This window comes from Balaenoptera acutorostrata, chromosome 1 (genome assembly GCF_949987535.1).
Source record: "Balaenoptera acutorostrata chromosome 1, mBalAcu1.1, whole genome shotgun sequence".
In the NCBI taxonomy this organism is placed as follows: Eukaryota; Metazoa; Chordata; class Mammalia; order Artiodactyla; family Balaenopteridae; genus Balaenoptera; species Balaenoptera acutorostrata.
In genome coordinates, this window is record NC_080064.1 from 181,709,967 (window position 1) to 181,727,755 (window position 17,789).

A 17,789-nucleotide genomic window follows, 5' to 3' on the forward strand; every position below is an offset into this window, starting at 1 on the left:
ACAGTGCACAGAATCTGAGCCACTCTCGGGGGGCTGTGAGATCACGGTGTCATTAGTCCTATGAGCCATACCTGCCCGGGACCTCGATATGCACATGGGCAGCCTCCGAAGCACCTGTAGCCAACCCTCATCTGTTTCCCTGGCTTCCCTGAACCCCCTACAGGTCATCCTCCAAGCTGAGTTTCAACCAACAGATCTGAGTTTTGCCTTCTGTCCCTTTGTGGCCAGACCCTAGGCGTGTGAAGGACTGTCCACGGCCCCGAGCTTAAGGAAGAATGAGGTGAAGCAAATGCATGGTAAATCCACTGCCTGGGAAATCTGCCTCTCAATATGTGATAGGCCAATGATAACAGCAGCAACTCAGAGTCCTACCTGCATTATCTCATTTAAGCCTCACAAAGACTCGACAAGGTAGACACTCTTTTCATTCCCATTTTGCAGACGAGGAGACTGAGGCTTAGGAGGATTACATAATTTATCTAAGGTCACCTAGCCAGTAAGTGGTGGCGCCAGAGTGAAAGTGACTTATCAATACAATGGACTACTTTTAGTACTTCACTTCGTAAGGTAAGATTAACCCATTTATACACAATCATGTTTATAACACATAGTAGAGTATTTAACATACTTGCTTTCCTCAGCTTGGCAAACAGACCACACACCTGCTAATGTCTTTTCCATGTCAAGTTATCCTGACTCTATTCCAACATACATAGCAATTTAAATTATCTACGTGAAAAAGATGATAACTTCTAACCCTATAAAATAATAAATGACAATACACTGTCACTAAAAATAAGACACATACCCAATGCATTCAAAGCACGTATGCTACGTAATTCCTTTTTTTTTTTTTCATTTTTTAAAAATGAATCAAGATGTTCTGGAGGAGGAGGGGGGAAAAAAAACCCTGTGAATTACTTTTTATTATTTAAATAAACCTTAAATAAACTTTCCCTATATCTCATCTCTACAGAACGGTCACCTCACCACAAAATCGCCATGCATGACAAACTGTGAGGCCAAAATGAAGGAAAGGGTGGAGGAAAGACATTCTTGTGTCATTTCACAATTCTTGGGAGGCTCCAGAATGTGGTACTTTTTGGTCAGTGTGTGTTTACGCTCTACCTTTTTAGGTTGGGAAATCCAAAGGCAACATTTCTTACTTGAAAATGTGTTTCATGGAAAGTTCTTCAGAAGTTTGTGGTTAATCTTGTTGCAACTTCTAACTCCTTGAAACCTTGAAACCTGACTCATAGGACATATCACCAAATCTGGCGAATCTTCTGACAGGTAGCTGTGTTAAAATTCTTTGGTAAAAAACTACCCGACATCATGGTTAAAGGGATAAACTGTTTATGCAAGGGCTGCCACTTCTTAGTAAGAATTCCTACCTCCTCTAAAGCCAATAGGAGCATGTGTGACACTGAAAGCCTGTGACTACCTCCCCACCCCCATGTCACTTGCTTTCCCATCAAACAGAAAAGGGACCTCTAAAGGGCAAAAGAGCAATCCTGTTACTGCATTTCAAAATGTTCTTGTGTTTTTCTTAATGTAGATTCATATTTACAATAGATGATACGCTTTTTTAAAAAGGCACATGCTTTCCCGCCTTGCAGTTTCAACTTTCCTAAAAGATCACTTACAAATCCTAGGAGGATTATACAGCCACAAAACAGCAGTTCGATATCCTGTCTAAATGTGGGTGCATTTGTGCTGCTAGGCTTCCCGTTAAACCCTCTGTTTAGATCATAAATCCAGCTCCACAGCTCTCCTGTAATATCCCAGGGCAGAATCCCCAAGTTTAAGGCTCTATCACATAGTTTTCTTTCCTCCTGATTGGGAATTGCCTTTCCTTTTGCATTTTATTTCTCCTTGAAACTTTTCCTAACCATGTAGTGTTTGATTAAAAAACCCAGTTAGGGGAAGGGAAAGGGTAAGCTGGGATGAAGTGACAGAGTGGCATGGACATATATACACTACCAAACATAAAATAGCTAGCTAGTGGGAAGCAGCCGCATAGCACAAAGAGATCAGCTCGGTGCTTTGTGACGACCTAGAGGGGTGGGATAGGGAGGGTGGGAGGGAGGGAGATGCAAGAGGGAAGAGATATGGGAACACATGTGTATGTATAACTGATTCACTTTGTTATAAAGCAGAAACTAACACACCACTGTAAAGCAATTATATTCCAATAAAGATGTTAAAAAAAACAAAAAAAAACCCCAGTTATTTCCAAGAAGACTCTAAAAACAATTTACAGTAGGCTTGTGTCATATGACAACCTCCTCGCCCCCATAAATATTTATTTGCAAAAACTGAGATGAGGGATCAAGAGAGAAAGAGCACATCATAGCTCCATATACCACCAGAGCTTGTAAGGGAAAGCCCGTTAAAGACCTGTGCTCCTGAGGAAACTAGAGATGGTATTTGAAGATGATCTTAGCATTATATTGGGAGCAGGAGTTGGGAACTTTCATCCTCCTTTTCTTAATCCTGACTCCTTTGCCTAAACACTGGCTGTTTCACTGCAGGCAAGTTACTCCACTCTCTTCTGCTTCAAGATTGTGTCGAAGGTGTATTTTTGTCAAAACTCATCAAGTTGCACACTTAAGATCTGTGCATTTTGCTGTATGTAAACAGTACTTCCATTAAGAATGGGGGGCTTCCCTGGTGGCGCAGTGGCTGAGAATCTGCCTGCCAATGCAGGGTACGCGGGTTCAAGCTCTGGTCTGGGAAGATCCCACGTGCTGCGGAGCGATTAGGCCCGTGAGCCACAACTACTGAGCCTGCGCGTCTGGAGCCTGTGCTCCGCAACAAGAGAGGCCGAGATAGTGAGAGGCCCGCGCACCGCGATGAAGAGTGGCCCCCACTTGCCGCAACTAGAGAAAGCCCTCGCACAGAAACGAAGACCCAACACAGCCAAAAAATAAATAAATAAATAAATAAATAAATAAAATTAAAAAAAAAAAAAAGAATGGGGAGTGCTTGCTTCGGCAGCACATATACTAAAATTGGAATATGATACAGAGAAGACTAGCATGGTCCCTGCGCAAGGATGACATGCAAATTCGTGAAGCGTTCCGTATTTTTGGGTGGGAGAGGGTTGGATTAGGAGTTTGGGATTAGTAGACGCAAACTATTATACATGAAATGGATAAACAACAAGGTCCTACTGTATAGCACAGGGAACTAAATTCAGTATCCTATAATAAACCATAATGGAAAAGAATATGAAAACGAATATATATGTATAACTGAATCACTTTGCTGTACACCAGAGACTAACACAACGTGGTATATCAACTATACTTCAATTAAAAAAAAAAAGGAATGGGGGGGGGAAAGAAATTAGAAGGATGAAAATGCATATAAATATTTTAAAAATAATATCATTATGTAAGGTCCTACAAAGAAATACTAGAGGCAAGAGCGAAGAGATATGCGAACATATGTATATGTATAACTGATTCACTTTGTTATAAAGCAGAAACTAACACACCATTGTAAAGCAATTATACTCCAATAAAGATGTTTAAAAAAAAAAAAAAAAAAGAAATACTAGTCCCAGGCAGTTGTACAAAGGAATCTCACTAGACTTTTAGGAAACATATCATTCCAATCTATGCAAACTATCCCAGAGAAGGAAATGGGGAGATACCCCAACTCACTTACACAGGCAGTATAACCTTGATACCAAAACCGAATCAGAAAAGGGAATATATAGACCAAATCCACTCATGGAACAAAACCCACTCAACAAAATAGTAGCATAACCAAGGTCTGTTGTATTCATACTCCCCCCCAAATAAGAAATTGAAATGATGTAAAATCATCCTTTGGATTCAGTTCCTGTGACCAAATGTCCAACACAGGACACAGTGGCACTGTGAAGCCAGCAGAGAAAAACTCTGAACTTCCGCAGAGAAAAGAACCTGCCTACCTACTTCAATGTAGAAGTGAAACCAAGGCCTTAAAACTAGTCCCTTCAGCGGTTTCACGACAGCCGGCGCCTCGGTGAATCAGGGGCCCGGCCCCGAGTCTGGACGCGGATCTTGGAGCAACTTTCTCTATGCTGGGCTGACTGTTCTCCCACTGAGAACACTCACTAAAGAGCTTCATTTCACACCTTTGCTTTTATAATTTTCCACCTTCGGCTAAAAATACTGCTTTTGGGGTGAGATTCAACCAAAGCATCATCCCCCAAAGCAAAGGGAGTAGTAGCGAATAAGGGCTCTTGCAAGGTGCCCCCGGCAAGCTGGCTCTTCCGTTTCTATCTCCAGCCTCATTGGAAGACAGCCCTGAGCCCTTCGGGTGCGGCCAGGGGGCTGCTTCCAATGCTCTGGCTTCATTTTCACACGAACGCCCCACCAAAAAAAGAAAAAGAACAAAATTACAGCTGTGTTGAGGGTCCCGGTGGCAGCCCCCATCCGGGAAGGGCAGAAAGAACTAGAGGCAGTTTTCACCATCTCCTTTTCCTGACCTTGGGGATCCTGTCACTATTTACTCGTCAGATGAAGTGATGATGAAAGTGAAGTATGGTTCATTACACATGTGCTGATCTGGCAACCGCTGATCTCTTCGACTTGAAAATAATTCTCACCTGCTCCAGCCTACGACTGCCCCACTGTGTGTGCATGGACACACACACACAATAACAATATGTCATTTACTAGCTCTGCTTATTGACATGCAGGGTTCAGTACAGACTGTCTGGAACTCGGCCTCCAGGCCCTTCTCAAAATTTAGGAACCCCACAGAGAGCTGTCCTTGTCCAGAGTTTCAGGATGGGGTTTTGTTTGTAATCTTGGCACTGGCGCCTGATGAAGAAGACATCGTGCTGTAACACGAGGAGATTTAAGGTTTGGGACTCAGCAGACCCAGATTCTGATTTGGCTTTGCCACGTAAAAGCTGGCCCTGGGCACATCTCTTAACCTTTCTAGGCCTCAGTTTCCTCATCTGTAAAATGTGAGGAACACCTTCCTGGCAGGGAGGTTGGGAAGGCCAGAGGAAATGAGAATCAAGAGAGGCTACAGGGAACGATTCAGCCCCACCTGGCCACCATCACCCTTTGCTCTAAACCAGCTTTACTAAAGTAATAGTAAAGATAGACCTTCGAACAGAGCTAGCTATGTGGCAATCCAGTTAATTCTCGAAACCGCACTTTGCCCGTCTCTAAAATGGGGGACAAGACAGCATCTATCGCCTAGAGATGTGAGGATAAACTAGGACTGTGAAAGCAAAAGCACTCAGCGCTGTGAGTCTGATGGGTACCCCAACGGCGTAGCTTCTGTTATTTTTTCCTAGAGTCCCAGTTGCCAGCAAAAGGCAGACCTCTGTTCATCTGCCCAGCTCCCTGGTCATTCAGGGATGCTTCTGCACACGGACCTCCCTTCCCAGCAGCCGCAGCCTCCCCTACTCAGGGCAGCTCTGCTCTCCATCTCCAGATGAAGCGAAAATCTGGTAAATATTACACGTACAAGGTAACAGGTCTGGAATGCTCGGCATCCCAGGCGGAGCGCAGTTGCTCCTTGGCAGCCAGACACATATAGGCTGCAGCCCAGGGCCAAGCTACATTAGGCTGCTTTGTGCAATTCAAATAAAGATATTAAAAATCCTCCAACTCTCTAAACGTGTGTACTGTTTGCTCATCAAAGGGGTTCGTTTAAGAAAGTCACCTGAAGGGAACCTGGCGTGTTGGCTGCTCTTTTCAGTTTAGACCCGAAGGAACACTGCGTGTATACGTACCGCATAGGTTTCTCATGCATAAATGGTTTCTATATTTTACGCCAGGTGGACTCTACTTTCAGAGTGCACTGCCTTTCCCCAAACAAACGGGCCTAAGCAGTTTGCATTCTGGAGTTATGCCCTTAACCATTACACCACGTTGCTGCTTCTGTGTCACGTGATCAGCTCAAACTTCAATTCATGGGAGCGAGTCATGATGACAGTGGCAAATATGGGAGGTGGGGTGCCTTGGCTCTTCCACCTATTAGCTATTGATCTTGGGAGTGATTTAATCTATCTCTGTGCCTTGGTTTCCTCCTATGGGAAATGGAAAAAAATAATAATGCCTATCCATTATTGCCAGGATCAAAGGAGTCAATATCCTTAAATGCTTAGGAGGGTTACCTGGGGTAGAGGAAGCACTACATCAGTGTAAGTAATAAATGTTTTTATTATAAATATTATTCTTGTCGTTGTTGTCATTGTTGTTATGGACCAAACACCAAGTGTGAATAAAAGAAACTAGATACAGATCCTTAGCAAAGGGTAACTGGTTCCCCCAGTAAGTAAAATAAGTGTAGTTACACATATTTAGGTCCACCTTTCTCTCTATTAACTAGAAGCAAGTAGTGGAAAGTGGTAAAATTAGATTATATCACAGCCAGTGACTTAAACTTTGGCCTTCACTGATTCAGAGGTCAGGACTGAACTTCCCTCGGTTAAGAACACAAAAGGACACCGTTTTCTACTGGCTTCATCTTACTCTCCAAATATCTAACCTCAGAGCTTTTAAATAAAACCTCCACCCAAATGGCAACTTCGAGAAAAAATATCAAAGCAGACTTTGAGCGGGAACAAAGAAAGGGGCACCGTTTTCCTAAGAATAAAGAAAACAGAGCACATTCTCTTGGTTTGCTTGGACAATTAAAGGTGATCGGGAGGCCCGATTTCTCTCGTGGGTGATGGAAGGTCAAGGACTTCCGGGATGACAGCTCGAGTCTGCTGGCAGACACCCTTCTTGCTTCGCTGGCCTGGGAATGCACTGCTCCAGCAGGTAACGAACGGCCAAGTCCAAACAGCAAGCCGGCGACAGCTGTCTCTGTCCTTTGCACACCTGTCTGGCTCCCACCCTCCTTTCCTCCCCTCCCCTCTGGCCTCCCTGTGCATTCACAACCCTTGCTGCTGCCTCAGGCGCCTTGTGTGTAACAGCAAGAAGGAAAAAACACTACAAGATACAGAAGGAATTAAAACGAAGGAGGTGACGGCCAGGGTGGGCCTCAAGATTCACTTTACAGAGGATACAGGAGGAGGCCAGTTGTATCAGTAAGAGAAAGGACAAGATTTCTTACTCAGTAAGGCCTTCTGGGACCTCAGGCCACATCCTCTGGAGACATCCATTCTGTGTACCCATGACCCTGGGCAGAGTTCCTCTCTGGCCACAGTCACCCAAGGCACAGGACAGGACGGGGCTCCCCGGGGGTCAGGAGTGGGGCAAGCTAGACAACACGAGGGGCAGGCAAGCGGCACAAGAGTGGGCCTTTCTGTTCTCTGTACTTGAAGAGGCGTAAGCCTCTCTCAATACAGAGTCTATGGGGGGCGGGGGAGGGAGCAGTAGACTGAATGAATCACAGTGCTGATTGGGGGTGGGGTTGGTCGGCAGGGATGTCCTTGTGGTTAACCACATTTTACTGGGCTTTTTTATTGATTGCAGTTGTATTGAAAGAGACATGACTCAGACATACCATATCCGAAGCCACGTAAAGCATTGGGCTCTAATGGAATTTCAATGTATGAAAACGTCAAGAACTGTACTCTGAAATGTGAAAAGCTTTGCTATCAACACAGACATCACTTGCTTCTGTCCTTTAACAGCTGAAGGAGATGCTGACTTTCCTATTTCCCTTTTCATACCGAGGCTCTGGCTATTCACTGCTCAGGGACACATATCATTCTATGTATGATATGGATCGATGTTTTAAAAAGCTGCCTTCGTCACCCAGTCACCTTGTCTTTGTGTTACCATTGGCCTTGGCTTGTAAATATCATTCAGCAACTTTTTAATGGTTCTGCTTTGTGTAGGGCAGTGGGTGTATCAATTTGTCTTCACAAATAGGCTATAAGCTGCTTGAGGGCAGGGATAATATAAGGATAACAATAAAAAGAAGAAGAAGAATGACAAAAGTAACACTACAAGTTTTGAGGGGCATGCGATCTGTCACATAGGCACCATGACTGTCCCATTTTGGTGGAAGCTAAAAAACTGAGGCTTAAAGAGGGCGTGTGCCCTGTCCAATGTTACATAACTAGAAATAGGGTGCCTCCACTTACACCTACTTTATGTGATCCCAGGGCCTTCCTCTCGGCTGTCTGTGCTGCCTCTTCTGGGGGGAATGCACCCCTACTCTCCTCATTTTTATCCACCCGTGTGATTCAGGCAGCAAGCCCTTGAGGCAGTACATGCTCAGTGAATATTTACTGAATTAAATTGAATAAAACAGTATTTTCCACATCATTGTTTTCAGGGACAATCCAGGAAGGGATTAAAGTGAAATAACAAGGGGGAGAGATGTACCACTTAGTTGTAGAAATAGTTACTAACACACAGAGTTCTTTTAGGCAGGTTCTGAAAGTTTTGAGCCCTCCTGATAAGACAAAGAATATCATTCTGCCTTATTTCCTTTTACCAATGTTTAACTGATATCTTCAGTATTATTTTCCTCTGACAGAAATTGGTACCACTTTAAATTTTTTCTTAGACTTTAAAAAAATATATCACTTGCTTTTCTCAATGTATAACTCGATATTAAAAACATGGGTTGGAATTTCTGGTTTTCCTATAGTTCTCAGAATACAAAAGCAAGAAAAAGTCTTCACTGATCACCTTGAAATAAGTGAATGAATGAATGAATGAATAAAAAATATATTCATTCCCTACCACATGCAAGGCATTTTTATGTGTTAATTTCTTTTTTTTTTTTTAAAGTACCATTAACAAGCGTATTTTTAAAAATCAATTCTCATTTTAGAGAAAAGAAAAATGAGGTTCAGAGAGGGTAACTGGCTTGCCCAATATTTCACAGTCAGCATTTTACCCAGGATTCTCCTTTATGCAAAACCTGTATTTTCTTTCTATTATATCACAGACTAAGTGTCACCCTCAAGAGTCATCTTTGGCTCATGTATGAGTCACTTTCTTGGCTTATCAGTGGCAGGCTGGGATCAAAAAACCAAAGGTTGACATCCTCACAAAGTTGAAAGGAAGGGACCACCGTCTGTTATAACAAAGCAAAAGAAACAGAGAGGCCCATTATATGAACTCGTCTGTCTAGACAGATGACTAAACAGGGGTCCCCCCAGGGTTAGACTTAAATTTCCTCTGTTCAGCCTGCTGGATATTTAGCAAAAAAAAAAAAAAAAAAAAGTGCTTAAAGGCTGTAGCACTAATCCAAGCCCTCCTACACTACCCAGAGAGTAGTTTAAAAGTTGTTTCAGTGCAGCCTGCGTGTGTTAAAGTTTCAAGCAGAAATTGGATTGAAACAAGAAGAACCCTAAAAATACTTGTGCTGTCCGGCTGAAGACCCAAGAACACAGGCCCAGCTGTCCCACTATAACTCCAGGGACAGCAGTTCGAACTCACAGAGGGAGCAAGGGTTGATCCAGGTGTCCCCGCGGGACCATCCACAACAAGAATGCATCAAATATAGGCTTGGCTTTCATATGGGCTGGCAAGTAGCTTCACTCCTGTTCTTTCTGTGCCCCCGGGGACTCTGAATTTTTCCTAACTTATAACATGAAAAATGCTACTGACAGTAAAGAAGAAGTTAGTATCCCTTCATCCAGGCTGAGAGATATAAACAGAGGTTGGTGATAATAAGATGTTTCTAATCCTATTGATATTGCTTTGCTTAGAGTACAAAAACTTCCCCCAGGTAGGAATTAGGAGCTGGCTAACAGACCAAGTGGCCCATGGAGAAACTGGGAGCAGACCAGTGGACTAAGGCATCGCTCATTTCCCAAGAAGTCCTTAGCAGTACGCAAGGTGCTATTTCTCTTATGGTCCATATTTGCAAAATTCACTCACTCCCACATTTAACAAATATTTATTGGCTGCCTTGACCTGCAACATTCCTTCATACGTATGGGGATACATACGAAGGCCTGGAACTGGAGATGGAATTTCTAGGGCCTTGGCCTGGAACTATTCTGATCTTTTAATAGGCATTAAAGGATTAATGCAGTAGTCTGAGCAAGAACTCAGATTTACTAGGCAAAAAAAAAAAAACAACCAAAAAACAGTTGTTCCTATCTAGGGAGAAAGAAAAAGAAAAACACCAGGATTTTACACTGCACGGTCCAGTGATTATCCAGTGTGGACCAGAGAATCACATAAGGATGCACCCTATTTCATACACGTTCATATAAGAAGCAACCATTTCTGTTCTTGAAACAGGGAACCCAGAGAATAAAGATGAGCTAAACTCAGAAGCCACTGCCTAATTCCAACACCTGTGTTCAAGCCCTTGGGTTCTGCTGCCTGCTTTGAATTTCCATAGGTTTTTAGGAGAGAAATACTGGATTTAAAAGAAAAAAAGAAAGCATCCAAACATATCTTTTTTCTTTTTTCAGAAAAGAATGATCTCTTTAAAATACAAAAACATATTATTCTCACTCAGTGAATTCTCCTTTTCTGACACTTCATCCCCTCGCCCCAAATATTCTTGTGTATATACTTAAGTTTATCGTCTTAGGGGAGCGATTAGTTGGAGCTTTGGAACCAGACAGACCAAGTTCAAGTTCTGGCTCTGCCACTTATTAGCTGTGTGACTGTGGGGAAATTACATGATGTCTGTAAGTCTCGGTTTCCTTATCTGTAAAACTGAGAATAACAGTAGTGTTTATCCTACAGGGCTAATAGAGAAAGATTAGTGCATTGCCGAACATAAGTATTCAATAACTAATGGCTATCGGTATCATTATTATTCATCTTATTATTACTAAAGCCAAAATCCACCCTTTTTACCTATCAATACCCGCAGGCAGGTATATGCCTTTTCTTCATGCAGAAGTTCGCTCATATTAGAACATGGATAGCTAGACAGAAAATCCTAGTAGTAAAAGTTATGTAAACCCCCAAAACAGAGGTTCTCAAACCTGGCCGCACATTAGAATGCCCTGGGAAGCTTTTTAAAACTAAAGATGCCAGATCCCACCCCAGACCAACTGACTCAGAATTTCTGGAGGTGGACCTCAGCCTGAATGTATGTTAAATATCTCCCAGGTGATTCTCATGCCCAGTGAGGTTGAGAATCCCAGCACTAGAACACCCAAGTAGAGACCACAGCCCTGAAGGTCAACGCTTCCAATAAAGGATCTGAGTGCTTTGATTTCTGAAGCCCAAGTTCAAGTCTTTGCCATGGTCCCAGCATACCTGTGGGTGAGCTGGTCTTGGTGCTTCCCCTGTTTAGTTTCTGAAGACCAGTCTGCTCTCTCCCTAACAATAACACTTGAGTAAACCATCCCTGAAGCCACAGTGGCCGCAGTTCCCGCAGGGAGCTGCCCTCCCGCTCTCCTGCCTACACACAATGGACGAGGTAAGTAGCAGCCTTGAGAAAACAAGCAACGCAGACCAGGAAAACAGAGAAGTAACCCCTGCCGTGCATGCGAACACAGACGAATCAGCTCCGCTTCAGAGCAAAGATACAATCCAACTGAAGATTAGAAAAATGTGGTCTGACCGTTTGGATTTCACAAGGATCCAAAACCAATTTTAAAGTCCAGTCGGTGGACAAAGTTCACATTCAGCAAAACAGCTCCAGTGGTTGCATCATCCACACAACAGGGCAATTCAGAAATACAGATGTCCAGCCAGGGGCAAAACAATGCTTTCCTTTTTTTCTGCTCTTTCCCACCGCTGACCCCAAGAGCAGGATGGAAAAGCTCAGCATCTGCTGCTACTAAGAATAGGCTGCGGAGATGACGATGAACTTGAAAGCACGGAGTTACCCAGCATGCTCAGGGGGCGCTCAGAGGGTATCGATGGCTGACCCTGGGTTGAGAGTGGTACGGAAGATGCCTCAAGCCAGGCGGGGTCATTCTCCGGTTTTCTCACTGGACACAGCAAGAAGGAGCCTGAATCTAAGGCATCGACCCGATAGGTCACTGTCAGGAGACTAAGGTTCAGGTTAGACAGAATTCTAGGGAACCACATGGTACACGATGTTTAAATCAATTGGCGTGGAACTCACACAAGAGAGATAAGGAACGGGAAAGTCATGGTCCCTCTAGCAAACAGTTAAGCATCTTCAAACTTATAGTCTCATGGAAACTTAGCCTGGATCCTTACTGTGAAGAACATTTACCAGATATTGCTGGGCATGTGAGGACCACAGTGGCAACCTGAGACCCTAAGGCTAAGGGATCCGAGTACATGCTTTGGAGGTAAGCCTGAGCTTCCCTGACATACATAAATTTCTCATAACACATCAGGACTTGCTTCCTAAACCTAGTACTACCAACTGTGCCTCTGACACCAAATAAACTTGTCTCGGTTGGAGGAACAAGTCATACATAAAAATGGAGGAGAAGGACATTGATGTCTGTCTTATAAAGCCAACCTACTAATTATTCAGTAAATACCCATTATAAAACTCCTCATAATTCAACAGAGAAAGCAATAGTGTGACTCCAGCCAAGCTATACCCACAACATAGACAGTTTTTAACATGGGTGAAATCTTTGTCTTTCCCCAACTCCTCCACCTACACTGTGGTAGACCGTACCATTTTGGTCCAAATGTGGTCTGTCCCTCTCCCCTGGGCCCACGGCCACATGGACCCTTTCTTGTGTCTCTTCCTGTCCTACTGAAATCAGGCTTGGCCAATGGAATGGGGTGGGGATAACTGTCATGTCTCCTGAGGTCCAGCCAGGAGGTCAGCATGCCCGGGTTAGATGCTGCTCCCTCAGCCTGTGGCCTGCAATGAAGATGTCATAGAGCAGACCTACAGCCAACCCACAAATCCCCAGCATATGAGTGAGGGATCAATCGTTGTGATATGCCTTTGAGATGAAGAAGAAAAGCTCTAGTGACTTTCAGCTTGTAAAATACTGTTATATTCCAGAGTCCCATTACACAACAGCACGTCGTGGTGTAATGGATTTTATACACCATGGGTCCATTGTGTCTCCTGAATGTAACAATTTTGAATAACAAATATTTGATATAATGATCTTGCCCTGTTCTCCAGCCTCAGTATTTCACAGCGGGTCTCCTGTAGGAATACATCCAATTTCTCAAAGACTACACTAAGTTCTTCTGCTGTCTCACGATTCATCAAGATGGTAGTCATGCGAGCTCACAGAGGAAGTAAACGACATGAAAGGGCAAATCTTCTCCTTCCAGAAAACTGAAGCAGCTTCCTAGGGCTACTGGATGACTGCCAAACGATCATCCCAAAGGCCATCTTTTCAAGCAGCAAATACCACCTTCCCCAAGAAGGCTTCCTTGACCTCTCTCAAGCAAGTTCAGCAATTCTTCTGCCCTCTCAGACCCTCACTAATAATCAGCCACACGGTGTTAGCCTCTCGGTTTGGTTTGGTTGGTTGGCCTGCCTGAGCTCCTCAGTAAGGTGTAGTTCTCCTGAAGTCGGGGGCTATGCTCTATTCCTCCATCCAATGGCGACTTCACCCAGTACCTGCATGCACTATAGACTCGGTAGACATGTCTTATACAGATGGATGAAGGAGTCAAATCGACATCCCAGTGTAAAGTCTTGCTGTTGAAGACTTAAAAATTAGAATTCAAAGTCTCATCCAAGAGAAATGCTTTTTGACTGATAAGGGACATAGTCTTACAAATTCCCTGGCTTATGACCTCATTTCAAAGTTTAGGCAAAGGCATAAGGCACAGCTGGACAGGTCCAAAGACCCTTCCAAGCCCAACTTTTCACTTCACACAGGGAGAGATAGTTTGTCATTCTCCGAGGCCAACCGCGGTCACCTATGAGTTTAGTGCCTTGTGTCCCCGGTCACTGAATCAAGGGTGGCCGTGACTAGGCAGTACAGCAAGTACAACCTCCAACAGCTGCCATTCTACACTTGTCAGCACAAGATGGGAGACCCAAGAGGCTATTTTCATACACAGAAGGGGGTAAAGATAGCTTCTTTCCCGAAAGGAAGGGGGTGGGTTGCCAATAACTCAAGAATATTCATTTAAAACAATAAAAAATTAAAAAAAAAAAACAACCAAAAACCATATTCTACATACAGAAACCACTAGTAGCCTGCCTATCACATTATCTGCTAAAGAAAGAACTCAGCACAAAGGAGGTCTGGTTGAAGTTCTTGGTGCAGCTTCACCACAACATAGACAGTTTTTAACATGGGTGAAATCTTTGTCTTTCCCCAACAGAAATGCAGCTGTGAAGTGCCTTTCCCATGCATTGCCAAGTCCAACTCACTGGGCTTCGTACTCCTCCTTGGTCACCTATTCTCAATTGCACTATTCTCAATTTAACCACAGGAACCCCTGGGCTAGAACCACCCTTCTCCCCATTTTATGCAGAGGAAAAGCCCCAGGCTTTACAGTGGCCTCCAGGGCCCTACCTGACCCATCATTAACTCTCTAATCTCATCTCCTAGGATACTTTTGATCATCCTTGAGTGTGGAAGGAACGGTACCCACTGCTCCCTCTGCCAGAAATGCTCTTCTCCACATTGTCTCAGGCTGTCCTAGGCCCTCCTTCAAGTCTCTGCTTCCATGTCACCCTCTCAATGAGCCCTTCCCCGCCCAGCCTACTTCAAATCGCAACTCACCTCCCCATTCCCCCAACGCTGCTTTTCTCCCCTATCGCATTGATCAAATTCTACCATTCTTATCGCGTCTTTTGAACTAATTGTCTTATCTTCTTTCTCCAAAATGTGAAGCTCTCCCAGGGCAAAGTTTTCTGCTGTTTTATTCACTGATGACATCACTAGTGCCTAGATGGAGGCCTATTACACAGCGGACGATGAACACTGTGGAGTGAAAGGCAGTATCGTAAGAATGCCTTGTCTTTCCCTCTGTCTTCCCACGATCTCCGCATGCATTTGCCGTTTATCTTAAAACTCAATCTATATTTGTAGTGCATGTAGAGACCTTTTAATGGAAGGCTGGCTGGGAAGTAGAATGAATATGACCCGTCATTCTTTTCCTACTTCAATAGAAAAATGCTTTTTTCCCATTGTTTAAGTCTGCAAAGTGATAAGAGTTCTAATAATATTAATATTTTAAACTTCATGTTTTCTAGTGGTTATTAAGCGTGACCAGTATAATTCTAGGGTGGCTATAAAGTAACCACTGTAGTTAGTGCCTCTTCCTCTGGTGTTAGCTGACTGTTACATTTACCCTTCACCACACAGTAAACAACCTACTTCTCAAACTGGTAGAAATAACAGAGAAATCACTTGGGGCACAAGGACACTTTCTGGGCATGTTTATAAAAAAAAAAGAATAATAATTTTTTTTTTTGGTTTAGTGATACAGACCATGTAGAAGAACTGGCTGCTTCTTTAGTTGGATGGTCAAAAACACTACATAATATCCACACTGTATGGCTGGAATCAAACTACTGGATGGTTCCAAAACAACATCAAAATAACAGGAGGTCTAGGGTTGCACAAAGAAAATACCAAGTAATTTATCATTAACTTTTTCTTTTTAATATCTGGGTCAGATTTTCACCTGCTCGAATACCTCTGGTTGAAAAAAAAAAACCCCACTATTTGGAAAGAGAAAACTGCAGTTACTTGTGGCTGAGTTTGGCTGAGAGAGTAGAGTTTACATTCCATTGTTGGCGAGATCCTTACCCCATGGAATGTCTCAGAACAGGATTCAGGCCACGAAGAGGTCAGCAGTGCTTTGACCAAACACTGCCTCAGCGAATTAAACATTATACATTGACTAAGACATTATAAATTATGCATCACTTACACATTATACATTAGTTTCGAAACTCCCCTTCCCAATCCACACTTGAATGGAGGCGTTCACGCCCGTACGTAACATCCCAACTAGGCGTCCACCCGCCGTGTGATCACTTGCTTGCACATTCAGGGCCTCCTCTGTGGTGAATGGTGAGCAGGGGTTGTGTGTGAGAAGTGTAATTAGCCACAGATCCACCTTGATATCTGCATGCGTTTGGGGACATGGAGAGCACAGGGTGAAAACTCAGCCACGCTGTGGATTCAGGGTCGCACACTTGCAGGACCAGCTGATCAAACAGAGGCCCCACTGGATCTGCATCCTTCAAGCTGAAGGACTTCAAGTAAACAGACCAGCAGAATGAGAGCATCCTCACCTCAGTGAGGCCAGGCTCACCTGTGCTGCCTCTTAAAGGTACAGACTCTTCAGCTCCACCCACCCCAGTGATTCTGACTCCGCAGGCCTGAGATAGGTCAGGGAATCTGCTTTTGATGGCCCTTCGGGACATACACACGCAGGCCACACTTTGAGAAGCCCATCTTTAAATCTGAGCCAAGCTGACAAAACGCATCGCGCTCAGTAAATACTTGAAGAACGAAGCTGAATTTCCCTTCATGACTTCTAACCCATTTCTTCATAGAGAGATCGTCTCGACTGCTTATCTTCTGGATTCTTCTATCGCAGGAGAAAAACCTTCAGGCAGGCTCACCTCATCCTAACCTACCTTTTTGGGGACAGTGAACTTAAAGGGAGAAAAATTACGCAGCGGCCACATGGGCTGTGAGGAGCAGGGACTGTTTCTTCCTCCAGGGGATTTGATGTAAAGCTGATGAAGCATCAGCGCGGCCAGTCCAAGCATGGGTGTCAGGACACATAGTGATAACTACACCCAGGTTAGAGATGGAGGGAGGAAAGCCAGAGGCGCCACGGGCCGGCACTCCCTGCGGCCACTCCCAACATCTCCTTGGAATGGAGAGGAGGTTCACACAAGGTGACAGGGACGGCCCTCGAGCCCTTGGCACGAGCCAGGCTCCACTTAACGAGTGTTCAGAATCACAGTCAGCATGGAGAAATTCACCCTGACCCTGGACGCCTGCCCCTTGGCATCCACTCACTTACATTTTTACTCAATTACTATTTCTAAGAACAGAGACCAAAAAAAAAAAAAAAAAAAAAATGCAGAGCCCCACCGCTCAGCAGTCTTGAATGGAAGGTCTGGAAGGGTCCACAGGGTTTCCTCCCAGGAGGGAAGCTGGGTGGGGAGGGAGAGGCTCCCACCGTAGGGAATCTGTGCGTCTCTCTCCCCCATCCTGGCCACACCCTCCGAGACACTCCTGATTTTCCCAGACTCAGGAGGGGCAGGGTGGGTTTCCAGTGTTTTCTCACCAAAGAAAGAGGGAAGCTTGCCGCGATTAAATGACCGAAAATAACCCTGAGGGAGAAGGCGTGTCTGAGGCCAAAAGCTAGGGTAGGCCTCTCCACTTGTCTCCTACGGGAAGAAAACATGAAAAGGAAATGAATCCAAAGTGGTAGGTAAGAGAATTATAAAATGAATGGGATGGGATTCCAAAGGGAAAGCAAAAGGAAGGGCAAAAAAATGAAAAATAAAATAAAAAAAGTTTGGGGTCTGTGTGGTGGAGGGCACCAGGGCCAGACCTGAATTCAGATTTTGGCTCTGCCCCTTTTGCTAGCTCAATGACCAAGGACAAGGTATTCACCTCTCCAAGCCACAGTTTCCTGTGGGGAAAAATGGGGATGTCACACTCGCCCTCCCCACCTGCCCACCCAGGATGACATGCCTTAAATACCAGGGACGTAGTGGGTAGTCAACACATGTTTTCCTTCTCTCATCCCTTTCCCTTGTCTTTTCCAAAAAGCCGGTGAGACCCCCAAAAAAAAAAAAAAAAAAAAATCAGACAATTAACTCCTTGGTTTAGACAGTGAAATAAAATACACATTTAGAGATGGAAAACCAAATATAATCTACCTCAAAAAAAGAGAACTTTAAAAGCATGGATCAAGCCATTCACTCTTTTTATTCACATGGCAGCTTCTAGCCACTCTGAGGCCTTCTGTACTAAAATAAATGTATATTCTCAATAG

At 44.1% G+C, this 17,789-nt stretch overlaps 1 protein-coding gene and 1 non-coding gene across 4 annotated transcripts in view; one reads left to right on the forward strand and one right to left on the reverse strand.

Annotated features, from left to right (window-relative positions):
* The window catches only part of TGFB2 (transforming growth factor beta 2), an 82,312-nt gene that overhangs the window by 48,183 nt on the left and 16,340 nt on the right, over positions 1-17,789 (reverse strand). The window lies entirely within an intron of this gene.
* Positions 2,985-3,093, forward strand: LOC114236654 (U6 spliceosomal RNA). The gene has a single exon (XR_003622539.1). It is a non-coding gene; the product is annotated as a U6 spliceosomal RNA (small nuclear RNA).